Source organism: Hylobates moloch, unplaced genomic scaffold (genome assembly GCF_009828535.3).
Source record: "Hylobates moloch isolate HMO894 unplaced genomic scaffold, HMol_V3 SCAFFOLD_5, whole genome shotgun sequence".
NCBI classification, from domain to species: domain Eukaryota; kingdom Metazoa; phylum Chordata; class Mammalia; order Primates; family Hylobatidae; genus Hylobates; species Hylobates moloch.
Window position 1 is genome coordinate 15,395,073 of NW_026652280.1, and position 16,447 is coordinate 15,411,519.

The 16,447-nt window shown below is 37.1% G+C and overlaps 1 long non-coding RNA gene across 1 annotated transcript in view; it reads right to left on the reverse strand.

Moving 5' to 3' along the window:
* Positions 1–16,447, reverse strand: part of LOC116468055 (uncharacterized) — a 315,466-nt gene that overhangs the window by 121,098 nt on the left and 177,921 nt on the right. The window contains exons 4-5 of the long non-coding RNA XR_004247976.2: positions 12,961–13,058; positions 6,483–6,670 (exon numbers count right to left, since the gene is read on the reverse strand). This is a non-coding gene — a long non-coding RNA (uncharacterized LOC116468055). The remainder of the gene's footprint in view (positions 1–6,482; positions 6,671–12,960; positions 13,059–16,447) is intronic.

A 16,447-nucleotide genomic window follows, 5' to 3' on the forward strand; every position in this document is an offset into this window, starting at 1 on the left:
AGGCATTTTCTGGGAACCAAAAAGATGGCATAGAGATCTCTCTTCCACATATAAAATACGTTGGACTTGGTTGCTCACAGACATGAAAGATAACCCAAAGACAAAACAAAGGAAGGTGTACAGCAGATGTTCTATGCTTTCTAAGTTAGGAAATGTCTAATCCTTCAGACTAGGAAAATGAGAGCAAAATGACAGAATCACAGAGCAAAACAAGAAAGGCACCTCAAGGGATTATCTGGGGGGCTGCCTTTCAGGTAACCAAAACAGTTCCCTTGAAACCTTAACCGTCCTGCTTAAGGTTATACGGGCAGTACGGCCAAGGAAAATTTGACCCTGCATCCCAGGCTCTTAACATAGAATTCTTTTCACTCTCCAAACTGTGCCCAGTTGACAGATTTAACACAGCTTTAGCACATGGTCTTTTCAAAGTGATATAAATTAATCTCTTATAGTAGTACCTATGTGAGTAACATCATCATATCCTTGACTCGGGCACTTTTTCTGTCTTTAATTGGCAATAAGTTCCAACTGTTTATGGACGCTTATAAGAAAAATCATCCAATTGCTGCCACACAAAATAACATATACTTAAAGTATATTTTGTTAATAAAACATTTGTGAAATTGCCAACATTTTAAAAATAATTTTAGAGCATTTGGGAGACAAAACACCATGATTCATGTAGAAAGGCTTTCAAAGCCCATGAAGTTCCTTAAATAGCTATGAGACCTCCTACTGTTTATGTTTTATTTGTGATCTTGTAGACAGATTTGTTGCTTCACTTCAGCCTTGTTGTTATTTGTGTTGACAACAATGTACAGGCTATATAAACTTAAATCTACCTCCCCAGCAAAATATATATTGGAGGTATGTACTTATAAAATTTTTCAATACTTTAATTTTCATCAAGGGTTTTTATTATTGTTATTATCATTGTTTGGGGGGACTTTGTAACTAGTAACAGATTACACATAAAAACCCAAAGAAACCAAGAATTTTAAAAATGAGAGAGATTTTTATATTTTCTAAAATGAAGTCTTTTACTGTTAGACAAAGTACCTTGGGCCAGGTTTGTACATTTTTTGCTTTGTTCTTTTATGTGTATTATTTATTTTTTAGATGTAACCTAAGTTGCTTCTTTATTTTTAAAATCTGTAGGCTATAAAAGATTTCCATTTAGGTTTACTTTTTTATTGAGCATGTAAAATTTATGCCATCTACTTTAATTTTCTATATAGAAGCACATTCATGAAAGAATTTCCTGTATATTATTTGTTGCTTTAAATATTTCTCCTATTTATCTTAGCTTTTGATATATTGTTAATATTTGACTCAAAATATTTGGTATTCTGCTTTGACCTTGCTCTTTATGAGTTCAAATATGTGATTATTCTATTTTTATAAGTATGTTTTACACTATCCAGAATAAAATGCAATTATAATGATAAAAGTATTGAACTTTCACTTCAATTTGATAGTCAAAATCTCTCTTGTGACATCTGAACACATTTGAACAAATAAAGGTTAAAACTACCGGCCTATACCCAACAATAACCTCCCATACTTTATAGGAAAATGAAGCATTTGAGGCTTGGAGTCAAGGAACCCGTGCTCCAGTCATTGTCGGGGTTTTATATTATTATAACATTTTTTCTGAAAATCTCAAAACCACTCATGATTTCCAATTTTTTTATCTATTAGATGTTGATAATACCTCTGCTATCCCCTTACTGAATTTGTAAATGTAATTATTAAGTACCTCTTATATTCTTAATATATACCTGATGCTGCCTTTTTTTTTTTTTTCTTTGAGACAGAGTCTCGCTTTGTCCTGGAGTGCAGTGGCGGGATCTCGGCTCACTGCAAGCTCCACCTCCCGGGTTCAAGCCATTCTCCTGCCTCAGCCTCCTGAGTAGCTGGGACTACAGGCGCCCACCACCACGCCTGGCTAATTTTTTGTATTTTTAGTAGAGACGGGGTTTCATCATGTTAGCCAGGATGGTCTCAATCTCCTGACCTCGTGATCCGCCCACCTTTTAATCTTCATCTGAATGTATATTAATCACAAGCAGATTTTCTTATCTCTAGATCACAGAGGAAGAAACAAAGGTTCAGAGAAGTTAAATAGTCTTATTTTTAAGTGGCAGAATTGGAGTTTACCTCAACTGCCTAATGACATGCTCTCATCTAGTGTATAAGTTGGAGGAATAGAAAACACAAGTGGTTTTCAGTTTTATTTCATTTTATTTTTTTAAATTTAATCTATACGTTATCAAAAAATAAAGTCTCCTGAATACTGATAAGAATTTTCCAAAAGTATTCCTCATACGTTGAAATACATTGGCCCATATTTTAACATCAGTATGCATTTCTTATACGGTTTGATGCTCTTGCATTTCAAAGCACAAGATTATGATCTTTTGATTTCAAAAGATGAAATTCTGCCATGCATTCTGTTGATTATTTCCTTTGCCATACAGAAACTTTCTAGTATGATGTAGTCCTGATTGCTTATTTTGGTTGTGTTGTCTGTGCTTTTGGTGTCATATCTATGACATTATTGCCAAGACCAATGTCACAGAGCATTTCTCTGGTTTTTCTTGTAGAGGTTTTACATTTAAGTCTTCAATCCATTTTGAGTTAGTTTCTGTGTATGGTGTAAGATAAGAATCAAATTTCATTCTTTTGCATGTGGATATCCAGTTTTCCTAACACCATTTGTTGAAGAGACTATTCTTTCTCCATTGTGTATTCTTGGCATCCTTGTTGAAGATCAGTTCACGATATAAATGTGGGTTTTTTTCTGCACTCTTTATCCTGTTCCATTGGTCTACATGTCTATCTCTATGCTAGTATCATAATGTTTTGATTACTACAGATTTCTATTATAGTTTGAAATCAGGAAGTGTAATTCCTTCAGGTTTGTCCTTGCTTCTCAAGCTTGATTTAGCTATTTGCAAAATAGTCAAGAGATTGAAAAAGCAACCTACAGAATGGGAGAAAATACTTGAAAACTATGTATCTGATAAGGGGTTAATCTTTAAAATATATAAGGAATTCCCATAATATCAATAATAAAGTTAATAACTCAATTAAAAATGGGCTAGACATATATAGGCATTTTTCTAAAGGCATACAAATGGCCAAGAGACAAATGAAAAACACCATTAGTCATCATGGAAATGCAAATTGAAAACACAATGAGATATTACTTCACACATGTCAGAATGGCTATTATCAAAAAAAGAGAAAAAAAGTGTTGACAAGAATGTACAAAAATTAGAATCCTTGGACACCGTTGGTGGGAATATAAAATAGTGCAGCCACCGTGGAAAATGATATGGATGTTTCTCAAAAAAATTAAAAATAGAACTACCATATGATCTGGCAATCTTACTTATTTGCATCTATCTAAAAGTATTAAAACCAAGATCTTAATTGATCTTGCAGCAGTATTTACCATACCCAAGATATATAAACAACCATACATGGATAAATTGATAAAGAAAATGTGGTATATACACATAAGGAAATACTATTTAGTCTTACAAAAAGAGTTCTGAAATAATAACAGCATGATGAACCTTGAGGACATGCCAAGTGAAATAAGCTTGCCACAGAAGGGCAAACACTGCATGATTCCACTTACGGGAATTATCATATATAGTCAAATTCATAGAATCAAAGTGTGGAATGGTAGTTGCCAAGGGCTAGAGGAGGGGGAAATGAGGACTTATTAATTAATGGGCACGAAGTTTTAGTTAAGCAAGATAAATAAGCTCTAGAGATCTGCTGTAGATCATTGTACCTATCGTCAACAATAGTGTATCGTGAACTTCTTGGAGAGTAGATCTTATGTTAAATGTTCTTACCACAATGAAATAAAATTTTAAAAGAAAGAGAAAATACAATGTAACCTCTCTCCGCCCCAAAAGAAAATAATTCTACGCAACAATCAAGTGGGCAGAGCAAAACACAGGTCTTCCCAAAGAAGAACTTCTCCTCAATATCTGTTCATTATTTACTAAACATCTACTTAATACCTACGATTTGCAATGCATTCTGGAGCTACATAAAATATGGTCATAAAATATAAAATTTGGAAATTGAAATGTTCTGTAGGGATCATTTAGCACAATTGTTTCATTCAACAATTGAAAAACTTATTTTATTTCTGAGATGGAGTTTCGCTCTTGTTGCCCAGGCTGGAGTGCAGTGGTGCATCTCCGCTCAAAGCAATCTCTGCCTCCGGGGTTCAAGTGATTCTCCTGTCTCAGCCTCCTGAGTAGCTGGGATTACAGGTGCCCGCCACTATGCCCAACTAATTTTTTGGTATTTTTAGTAGAGACAGGGTTTCACCGTGTTGGCCAGGCTGGTCTCGAACTCCTGACCTCAAGTGATTCACCCGCCTCGGCCTCCCAAAGCGCTGGGATTGCAGGCATGAGCCACCACGCCTGGCTGAAAAACTTATTTGAAAAAACAGGCATTCAAAGTTACCTATGCTCTAAGTCTCTTACATCTAGATCAATAGCGTTGCCACAGCAGTTTTCAAAACATTTGTTGCTTAATACTTCTTTATAACATATAATGCCAGCAGGCCATCACACCACACATTCAATTTAGACGTAAAAAAATCCTATCCCAGCCAGATGATTTTTCATGCATGAATGTAACACAGAGGTATTTTCAGATACTCAAGAATAGAATGAACACTTTCATTCTTTTTTTTTTTTTTTTTTTTTTTTTTTTTTTTTTTTTTTGAGACAGAGTCTTGCTCTGTCGCCCAGGCTGAAGTGCAGTGGCGCAATCTCGGCTCACTGCAAGCTCCGCCTCCCAGGTTCACGCCATTCTCCTGCCTCAGCCTCCCGAGTAGCTGGGACTACAGGTGCCCACCACCACATCCGGCTAATTTTTTGTATTTTTAGTAGAGGCTAATTTTTTTGTATTTTTAGTAGAGATGGAGTTTCACCATGTTAGCCAGGATGGTCTCGATCTCCTGACCTCGTGATCCACCCACCTCAGCCTCCCAAAGTGCTGGGATTACAGGCGTGAGCCACCACACCCAGCCTGAACATTTTTCTTGAAACATAACTTGCTTGATGCAAGTACATTATAATACTAGTAAATCTAAGAATATGCAAATGATCACTCTACTTTCATATTTTTAAAAGACTAATGGTTATCAAATAATAAAAGCAGAAGTAAACAAAAATTTAAAAGTAGAGTGGTTTTATATGTAAATCACTTGTGATTTATATTTTTAAAAGACTAATAGTAATAAAATAATAAAGGCAGAAATAAATAAAAATTTAAATCATGGGTGCTTTCAATTCCCCATGCTTCACAAGGAGACATGCTCTTTATTGAAACACACTAATTACACATTAGTGAGTTGATCTCATACACTAGCCCTGTGCATCAGGAATTCACCCCATGGGCTATGCATCTGGATGGAAACTACCTTAAATGTTCAGCAAGCCTAGTGTCATGTTCTTATCAAATGTTACAAAACACATGGCCTAATGTCCACAAATCATGAGGTATCCTCTTATTGCCAAAGATACATAGGAAATAAAATTAATTTTCGGTCAAATGGAAAAGCTTCTTTCACAGACTTATTGCTGAAATATCAAACTTCTGTTAAAAAGATAAACTATTATCTGGGAAAAGTGTTCATGTTATTTGAAAGTTAAAATCTTTAAAAATGGAAGATAACCATCACAATTTGCTTCTGTTTTCCCTTTGAGTTTGTTTTTGTATCTTAAGCATTTAAAGACAGCATCCAACAAATTAGAACTCACTTTGAAAAACACATTTTTGTTCCTTTATTTTTAGCATTTTACTTATTGCCCATCAAGTTCCGCTTCCACTATGCTTTATATTTACATATATATGCCTCTATTTGAGCAAGGCAATTTCATTCCTTGAAATGCAGAACTCCATGTATTAAATAGCTTCCTTTTTAAAGAAATGAGAAATTCTGGAATAATTAAATTACTTCTTAAAACTTAAAAAATTTGTTACTGACAATGCTCAGATCAGACCAAATTCTCTTGCTTACATATTAATATTCTACCTGTTCATGGACTAATCTAAAATTTCCACTCAATTTTAAATCTTCCTTTTTGCAGAAAATTTTATTTGGATCATTATCTTTGTCTTATCTTTATCAAGGATTCTGACTGTCTTGGAGAGTTGGAAAGTTTAAGTATAATTTTCAGGGAAAAAAATCATGTCTCTCACACAAATACAAAGTAATCACACGTAAAAAAATTTATTTAACTCATAATTGATGGAGAGCAGTAAGATGTTATGACTGGTTCAAAGTGTGTTTTAGAAGCTTGAGTATTTATGGAGTGGTGAGATTCCCGGGTTAGATATAAAATTAGCACATGCCCCACAAAGCCATAAATGTTTGGGCTATCTAGACAATCCTTGGGTGGTCTTCACTCCCACGTGACATTTAAGTACATGCCACTCACCCTTTTGTTTAGGTTCACCTTTGACATAATTTTTCTGCCAGGGGTAATTTAAAAACCATGCAACTATCATCAAAATTCAAGAACAGATTTTTTTCGTATAGTCAAAAATATGTAGTTTTCTCACTGAAATCAATGCTATGCATATGTAGCTCAGATTCCCCATCCTTTTCAGCAATTCCTCTCAGAATCTATACAAATATGAAGAACAAATGGAAAAAAGGTAGTTATTAGATTTCACAGAAATGTTATTGAAATTAACTTTGAAATATATGCAACTGATAATTCACAAATTCCCTTTAAAATATTAAGAAGAAAAACAGACAAGTAGTGAAAGGATTTGTGTCTGTGAAGAGGGAGGAATAACTCCTTCAGAAAGTCCACAGGAAGAGTTGCAGTCAGAACTAAATATGAATACTTCAGACGGGGATTAAGTTTCCTTAAAGGCCATGAGATAGTTGAAGCCTATATATAATCATTTGTACTTCTCTGATAAAACTCAATTCCAAGAAAACTTAGACATAATTGCTCCCACATTTGAAATTTGTGTAATGAATTGCTGATTGAAATTCAATGACTTTCAAAAGTCTGATTTTTTCCCATGTCAGTTTCTTTGAAGATGTATTGATGTTGAGAAAATGGTTCAACGCTTTGAATGCAATTCAACATAGTATATGCAATTTTCAGTTCATTGAAGCAGAATTGAGCTCAAATATGTGGATTGGTATTTATATCTATAGGGAGGGGAATGTCTTTCCTTCTCTTTTAGGTTCTGATGTACAAAGCATTTTGATGACTTAGATACATTTCTGTTAATCAACTTTGAAGATAAATCAGAAATATTTGCTAAAATTATTGGAAACATTTTTTTAACCTAGTTCTGAAAAAGAACTTGACTCTTGAATGGACATTCCCATAGTAGTAAAGAATACCAGTATTACTTGGGGAAAATGTGGAAACTAGATTTTCATACAACCACTCCTAATCATTTTAAATATATACAAAAATATATATCTGGAAATATAAGAAAGAGTTGTATTACCAAGAAAAGCAGTCTAGAAGAAAACCCTAACTTTTTTTTTTTTTTTTTTTTTGTAATCTTACAAAAACATTCTAATGAGTGGTTGGACAGGGGAGGCATGAATAATATACCATAAAACCTCATTGAAAATCCCAGCCCCATCGCTGCCCTTGCCACATGGAGGGCGGTTATTCCCCAGAACTCCAGTTGTCTCACAGCCACATCCTACCTCTGAAACTCTCCAAAGCCCTCATCTACACCAGCTGCTTTCCCGTTTGTTTCTTCTCCAAGCTTCCCGGATCTTGGTTTCACTCTCTAACAGTTCTCACCACCTTGGTTACTGCCCTCTACATAATGAGGGTAGAACCAAGAGAAAGGGGGGATTTCAAGTGGGGAATGTCAGGATACTCCTCAGAGAGAGGAGAAGGGGTAAGATTGTTTTATTATTTTTATTGTTACATATTGTATTTTTCTATTACCCATGGAACCATTTCAGGTTGGGTGGTTTTGTGGGTTTTTTGTTTGTTTTTTGTTTTTTTTTTTTTGAGACGGAGTCTCGCTCTATCGCCCAGGCTGGAGTGCAGTGGCGCAATCTCGGCTCACTGCAAGCTCCGCCTCCCGGGTTCATGCCATTCTCCTGCCTCAGCCTCTCCGAGTAGCTGGGACTACAGGCGCCCGCCACCACGCCCGGCTAATTTTTTGTATTTTTAGTAGAGACGGGGTTTCACCGTGGTCTCAATCTCCCGACCTCGTGATCCGCCCGCCTCGGCCTCCCAAAGTGCTGGGATTACAAGCGTGAGCCACCGCGCCCGGCCGGTTTTGTGGGTTTTTCTGTTTTTTTCCTTCATGGCCATCAAGACAGAGGAAACACAACATTGTAACCAATTTATTTTCTGATTCATGTTTTAGTGATCATGAATTATCTTTCATTCCTGCCATGCTGCACATTGTTCCATGGCCATCTTCTTTACTCACAGTTTCTTGTGCCTAGAAAATCTTTTCACTTTTTATTTTCACCTTGCTAACTCAGACTCCTTCAAGTCTCTACAAAGTCGCTTCCCGAAGCCTGCTCTGTGCCCAACTCGTGCTGAGCGCCCATCTGGATGTTCCCATTGCACCCCACATGCTCTCTGATTACAACAGCAGCTGTATTATATTACCATGACCCGTCGAGGCATATTAGAGGGAAGCTTCTGAGTTTGTTTTCGTGTTGTATTCCCAGTGCTCCCTGCAGGGTGGGCTGGGGTGCATAGTAGAGGCTCAATGCAATTATGTTGATCAGAATTGAACTGAACTGAAATAAAAAGGAATAAAAGAATAGAAGGTAGAAAATGGTCTAGTCACCCAGGACTGAAGACAGAACAGGAGCAGTCTCCCACATGAGCACTGAGACTCAGGTGGGGAACACTATAGACTGTTTCTGTGGCTTGCTTTGGCCAATAAAAAAAGGCAGAAATGACAATGTGTTGTTGGGGCATAGATCGCAGTGGCCTTGTTTGGTTTCTTTTGTTCTATTTTGCTTCTGTTACTGCCATGAGTAGGCCATGCCTCGGTGTATAGAGAGAAAAAACAAACAGTTTCCCCTCCTATATGTTCAACATTCACTGCAGAATACTTCTGTGGCCATATGTGTGGGGATTTTTCTCCACATCAAATAATTTTGAGATACCAACTGGGTGTCCCAGTTTGATTCAATTCCAACACTAATCTGAGTTTGTGCAGACACCCCACAGGTTAAAGGCTCAATCTCGTATGACTGCCCCTCTGCCACAATTTCAACTACAAATCACAAGAAGTAGATTCCCAGCTTACCCACAACTCTGCCTCACTTGTATAACAAATCAGAGGTTTCCGTGACCCCATTCTTGGGTTCAGTTAATTTGTTAGAGCACCTCACAGAACTCATTTGTTTTTTTACCAGTTTTTATCTTAGTAAAGGACATGATAAAGGATACAATTTGCTATGGTTCGAATATTTGACACATCCATATCTCATGTTAAAATCTGATTCCTGGCCAGGCGCAATGGCTCATCCCTCTAATCCCAGTGCTTTGGGAGGCAAAGGAGAACGGATCACTTGAGTCCAGGAGTTTGAGACCAGCTTGGGAAACGTGCAAAACCCTGTTTCTACAAAACACTATAAAAGGTATGGTAGCATGCATCTGTAGTTCCAGCTAATCGGGAGGCTGAGGCAGGAAGATAACTTGAGTCTAGGGCTGCAATGAGCTGTGTTCACACCAGTGCACTCTAGCCTGGGTGACAGTGTGAGACTCTGTCTCTAAGAAGAAGAATAAAAATAAATAAATTAGCTGGGCATGGGGGTGTGCTTCTGTAGTCCTAGCCACTCTGGAGGCTGAAGTGGGAGGATTTCTTGAGCCCAGCAATTTGAGGTTACAGTGAGCTATGATCCCACCACTGCACTCCAGCCTGAGAGACAAAGCAAGATGCTCTCTGTAGAAATAAATTTAAAGAAAAAAAAATCCTAATGTTAGAAATGGTGCCCAATAGGTAGGAAGAATTGATATCGTGAAAATGGCCATACTGCCCAAGGTAATTTATACATTCAATGCCAGCCCCATCAAGCTACCAATGACTTTCTTCACAGAATTAGAAAAAACTACTTTAAAGTTCATATGGAACCAAAAAGAGCCCGCATCACCAAGTCAATCCTAAGCCAAAAGAACAAAGCTGGAGGCATCATGCTACCTGATTTCAAGCTATACTAGAAGGCTACAGTAACCAAAACAGCATAGTACTGTTACCAAAACAGAGATATAGACCAATGGAAAAGAACAGAGCCCTCAGAAATAATGCCACATATCTACAACTATCTGATCTTTGACAAACCTGCCATAAACAAGCAATGGGGAAAGGATTCCCTATTTAATAAATGGTGCTGGGAAAACTGGCTAGCCATATGTAGAAAGCTGAAACTGGATCCCTCCCTTACACCTTATACAAAAATTAATTCAAGATGGATTAAAGACTTACATGTTAGACCTAAAACCATAAAAACCCTAGAAGAAAACGTAGGCAATACCATTCAGGACATAGGCGTGGGCAAGGACTTCATGTTTAAAACACCAAAAGCAATGGCAACAAAAGCCAGAATTGACAAATGGGATCTAATTAAACTAAAGAGCTTCTGCACAGCAAAAGAAACTACCATCAGAGTGAACAGGCAACCTACAGAATGGGAGAAAATTTTTGCAATCTACTCTTCTGACAAAGGGCTAATATCCAGAATGTACAATGAACTCAAACAAATTTACAAGAAAAAAACAAACAACCCCATCAAGAAGTGGGCAAAGGATATGAACAGACACTTCTCAAAAGAAAACATTTTTGCAGCCAAAAACACATGAAGAAATGCTCATCATCACTGGCCATCAGAGAAATGCAAATCAAAACCACAATGAGATACCATCTCACACCAGTTAGAATGGCCATCATTAAAAAGTCAGGAAACAACAGGTGCTGGAGAGGATGTGGAGAAATAGGAACACTTTTATACTGTTGGTGGGACTGTAAACTAGTTCAACCATTGTGGAAGTCAGTGTGCTGATTCCTCAGGGATCTAGAACTAGAAATACCATTTGACCCAGCCATCCCATTACTGGGTATATACCCAAAGGATTATAAATCATGCTACTATAAAGACACATGCACACATATGTTTATTGCGGCACATTCACAATAGCAAAGACTTGGAACCAACCCAAATGTCCAACGATGATAGACTGGATTAAGAAAACATGGCACTTATACACCATGGAATACTATGCAGCCATAAAAAATGATTCATGCCCTTTGTAGGGACATGGATGAAGCTGGAAACCATCATTCTCAGCAAACTATCACGAGGACAAAAAACCAAACACCGCATGTTCTCACTCATAGGTGGGAATTGAACAATGAGAACACATGGACACAGGAAGGCGAACATCACACACCGGGGCCTGTTGTGGGGAGGGGGGAGGGGAGGGATAGCATTAGGAGATATACCTAACGCTAAATGACAAGTTGCTGGGTGCAGCACACCAACATGGCACATGTATACATATGTAACAAACCTGCATGTTGTGCACATGTACCCTAAAACTTAAAATATAATAATAATAAAATTAAAAAAGTATTATCTAAAGTTCTATTGATAAAGAAAAAAAAGAAATGGTGCCCAATAGGGTGTGTGAATGATGGTGGGGGGCCAGATCCCTCATGAATAGATTAATGCCCTCCCTTGGTGGGGTAGGGAGGCAGTGAGTGAGTTCTTGCTCTATAAGTTTCCCCAAAAGCTGGTTGTTAATAAGACTTTGGCACCACCCTCACCTCTCTTTTGCTTTCTCTCTCTTCTGTCATGTGACCTCTGCACACACTGGCTCTGCTTCACCTTTCACCATGAGTGGAAGCTTCTTGAGGCCCTCATCAGAAGCAAATATTGGGGCTGTGCTTTTTGTACAGCCTACAGAACTGTAAGCCAAATAAACCTCTTTTCTTTATACATTATCCAGCTCATGTATTCCTTTACAGTAACATAAATGTTCTAAGACATGGATAAACATTCAGATAAAGACATATGTTAAAGTGAGGTCTGGAAGGGTCCTGAGTGCAGTAGCTTCTGTCTCCATGGAACTGGGGTGCATCACCCTCCCAGCATATGGATGTATTTGCCACATGGATGTGCTCTGAACCTTGTCCCTTTGAGATTTTTATGGAGTTTCATCACATAGATATGATTGATTAACTCAGTTGCCAGTCCTCTCCTGTGTCTAGAGAATGGGGGCTGGGGCTGAAAGTTGTAAGCCTCCAGTCTTGGCTTGGTCTTTCTGGCAACCAGCTCCCCTCCAGGAGCCCACCAAGAGTCACCTCATTAGAACATAAGACACTCACATCACCCAGGAAATACTAAGGGATTTAGTGGTTCTGTGTCAGGAATTGGGATCAAAGACCAAATATTAGAAGAAAAGATTCTCCTTCCATCTCTATAGCCCAGGAAATTACAAGGGCTTTAGAAGTTCTGTGCCAGGATCTGGGGGCAAAGACAAATATAAAAAATACTTCTTATTTCACACCTCTCCAGTTCCCCAGGCTAAGGAGGATGAGACACATGAGACAGATTTACCGGACCCAGTGCCAACCAACCCACCATCCTGCAGAGGGAAGCAGGAGTGTTCCATGGCCATGGTCCAAAACAAAGTACCCAACCAGGTCCAGCCTAGACACACTCAACCCCAGTCAACCCACAAATTCATAAACAATAAGAAAAGCCTGTGGTTTCAAGCTGCTGAGATTTGGGGCCATTTTTTACCAGAAAAAAAAAAAGGATGCAGATATAACAAGCAAGTTATTAAGGGGGAATGATAAATGGTCAACAGGTTTTTTTTAAACATAAAAATGTTTTCCACTTTGTTAGTTACAAAAACTGTGAAAATCAATGCAATTTAAACAAGCTATACATACTCTGAGCACATGGAGACAGACGAACCCCAGCTCTGCCACCTGCTAGTTTCAAGATCTTGAACATGTTACCTGCCAACACTGAGCCTCAATGTCCTTATCTGTAAAATGAGAAAATAAGAGCATTCACCTGAAAGGTTATTGCAAATAATACACAGAATACATGTAAAGAGCTTAAAACAATGCTTATCAAGCATTATCCAGGAAATACATATGAATCATTATTTATAAACACATAAAATGACAAAGGTAGTTAATGCCATTGTTGGCTAAGAGTATGCTGAGTGGTTTTTTTTAAAAAAGAATTTTAAAAAATAATGACAATGAGAATACCACATATCTGTAATTAAAAGTTATGACCAAGGCTTTTTTAAAGGTACATACATTCTGAACATTATACAAAGTAAAAACCAAAAGCAATAAGATAGAGAAGAAAACAGGGACCATAGGTGTGAGAACAGGGACTAAGTGTCAACTTGATTGGATTGAAGGATGCAAAGTATTGATCCTGGGTGTGTCTGTGAGGGTGTTGCCAACGGAGATTAACATTGAAGTCAGTGGGCTGGGAAAGGCAGACCCACCCTTAATCTGGGTGGGCACCATCTAATCAGCTGCCAGTGTGGCTAGAATTTAAAGCAGGCAGGAAAATTGTGAAAAGACTAGACTTGCCTAGCCTCCCAGCCTACATCTTTCTCCCATGCTGGATGCTTCCTGCCCTCAAACATTGAACTCCCAAGTTCTTCAGTTTTGGGACTTGAACTGGCTCTCTTTGCTCCTCATCTTGCAGACAGCCTATTGTGGGACCTTGTGATTATGTAAATCAAACCTATATATGTAGGGTTTCATCACATAGGTATGATTATTAACTCAGTTGCCAGTCCCCTCCTGTCTGTAAATGTGTCCTTTTAGTTCTGCCCCTCTAGAGAACCTTGACTAATACAATGGGCTTTAGGTTTAGTCCTGACTTCCTCTCTCAGTTCCACAGCTCCATTACTTGCAAACTACATGATGTTAAGCAGCATATTAGATATCACTCCAGTTTTTTCAACTTTTAAATAAGGAAAATAGCACACATCTTATATAGTTGCCATAAAGAGTAAATGTGTTGCTGTCTATAAAGCAACTGGCTCATTTCCTCACACATGCTGGGTGTAAAATAAATGATTGCTTCCTCCCTGATACTCTGAGTTTAGGAGACCATTTTCCTCTTGGTCTTTTATTTCTTCTATGGTTGCATATATTGTGCTAAAGCAATGGTTCCATTTAGGCAAATAATTTCCCAATTAAGATTTTTAAAAACCACATCAGTGATTTGTCATTGTTTAGAGAAAAGCCTCCTTGTCATACCAAATGTTTTCCTTTTCCAGCCATGTGTACATTATTTTGTGGCCATCATTACTGTGAAATTAAGGTAGTTATTATTGACCACAGTTATACATACACATCTTCTACAAGATGCTAAAATAACAAAAGCAAAAATAGTATTGTTTTCTGAGGGACTTATTTTCCATAAAAATATGGATTGGGTTTTCTATCTGCATCTTGTCATCTGCAATTGCCTTTATTGCTGCCCAGAGTGCCCTCAGCAGTCCCCATGGTGCCATACCATTTCCTCACTGGCCCACACAAGGGACCTTTATTTCTGAATCACTCATTGAGGAGTTAACTAAATAAAAAACAACGTGCTTGTGACACTTTGAAGTAAACGTTTATTCTGTTATATGCCAGCTGTCCAAGCAGATATTTGACTCAAATTGATTTCAATGACAATGTTAGGTTTGGATTTATGTTATTTTTACTGGAATTTACTTAGGTAATTCAGTATTTATTAGCATGCAAAGTAAGTAGAGTGAACAAATTGTTTCTCTTTCTTACGGAACTTTATCTCCTTCAAAAATAAAACATGTTCTCACTTATTTTTCTGTAAATATTTTAATTTAAATTTTTATTGGCAAGAATATTTTCCAAGCATTTTTTTTGTTAATGCATTAATAAACATACTTCTGACAAATGGGGCTTTTCTTGGAATTGATGTTATTTTTGCCTAAAAATAAGTTCAAGTCTTCTCTATTTTCAAAATAACACTGTTATTGTTGCTGATTCAGGCTAAAATTCCTTGACTTTTATCCCTAGATTTCTTACATGAGTGACCTCCAAACCCTCCTTTAGCCTTGGATCTGATCTTAAGGCTGCAGATGTTTTACCTTCAATTGAGTTAGCTGTTTTGTGGCCCTGGAAGAATTTGAGCATTAAGAAAAAAAAAATTTTAATTGCTTTACAACCGAAACTCTACAACAATAATATATTTCAAGTAGAGGTAAGTGTATGGCTCTACTGTCTACTATAGAAAATTCGTGCCCTGAGTTAGTACTTCACACCATACTTTGTACAAATGTAACACAGCAGGGCTTCTGGAAGGCTCTCACAGCAGCAGTGAGTACCAAATCAATGAGGATAAATGTACTCTTTTCTTACAGCATTCTATTTTTCATTATGAAGTATTCCAAGCATACAGAAAATATAGACAAAATAAGCACCCAAGTGCTTACAATCAAGCTTTATTAAATCAACATTTTTTATACTTTTTTCCTCTTTTGTAAGGAAATAATGCATGTCAAATATAGATGAAGCCCAGTAATGTGTAAATACAAAATATAGAAATTTAGTATTCCCATTCTCTTGTTGCTGGAGATTTTAATAACTTCAGATTTGTTATACTAACAATTATTTACGCATGTTTCCATGTATTTAGTATGTGAGAATTTCTCTGGGTTATATTCCTAGGAAAGAAAGTGTTCCCATACGTTACCAGATTTCACTCCACTTCCTTCCCCTTCTAGAGATGATCTGGTTCCTAAATTTAGCTTGTATTTTTGCTTTCCTGTTTTGTGTGTATATAAACATAAACATGCATATTTAAGCCTCATATAAGGTTTAAAACCTAGTATACATTGTTTGATTTTATAGGTATTCTCTCGCAACTTGATGGATTTTTCTTTTCTTAGCATTAGATATGTTTTTTTTAAATTTTCCACATAGCTCATATTAAATGCTATAAGATTTTGTAGCATGAATACACAAATTTAGTATTCCCATTCTCTTGTTGCTGGAGATTTTAGTAACTTCAGATTTCTGTCATATTAAAAATTCTATTTCCATGTGTAGAGTATGTGAGAATTTCTCTGGGTTACAGTCCTAGAAAAGAAGGTGTTACCATAAATTATGCACAACTACAGCTTCCAACTACTAGAGAATTATTTAAAGCAGTTGTGTAAATCTCCCTGCTCCCAGCAGTGTTTGATTTCTTCTTCAATCACGTGTATTATTGTCAGATTTCTTCTAAGTTTTTCATTTTTACACTTATGATCTGGTACTTCATTGTATTTGTAACGATCACTTCACCGATTTGTAACGATGTTTGGCATTTTATAATTAACTGATTTGGATTTCCTTTTTTTTTTTTTTTTAGACGGAGTTTCGTTCTTGTTGT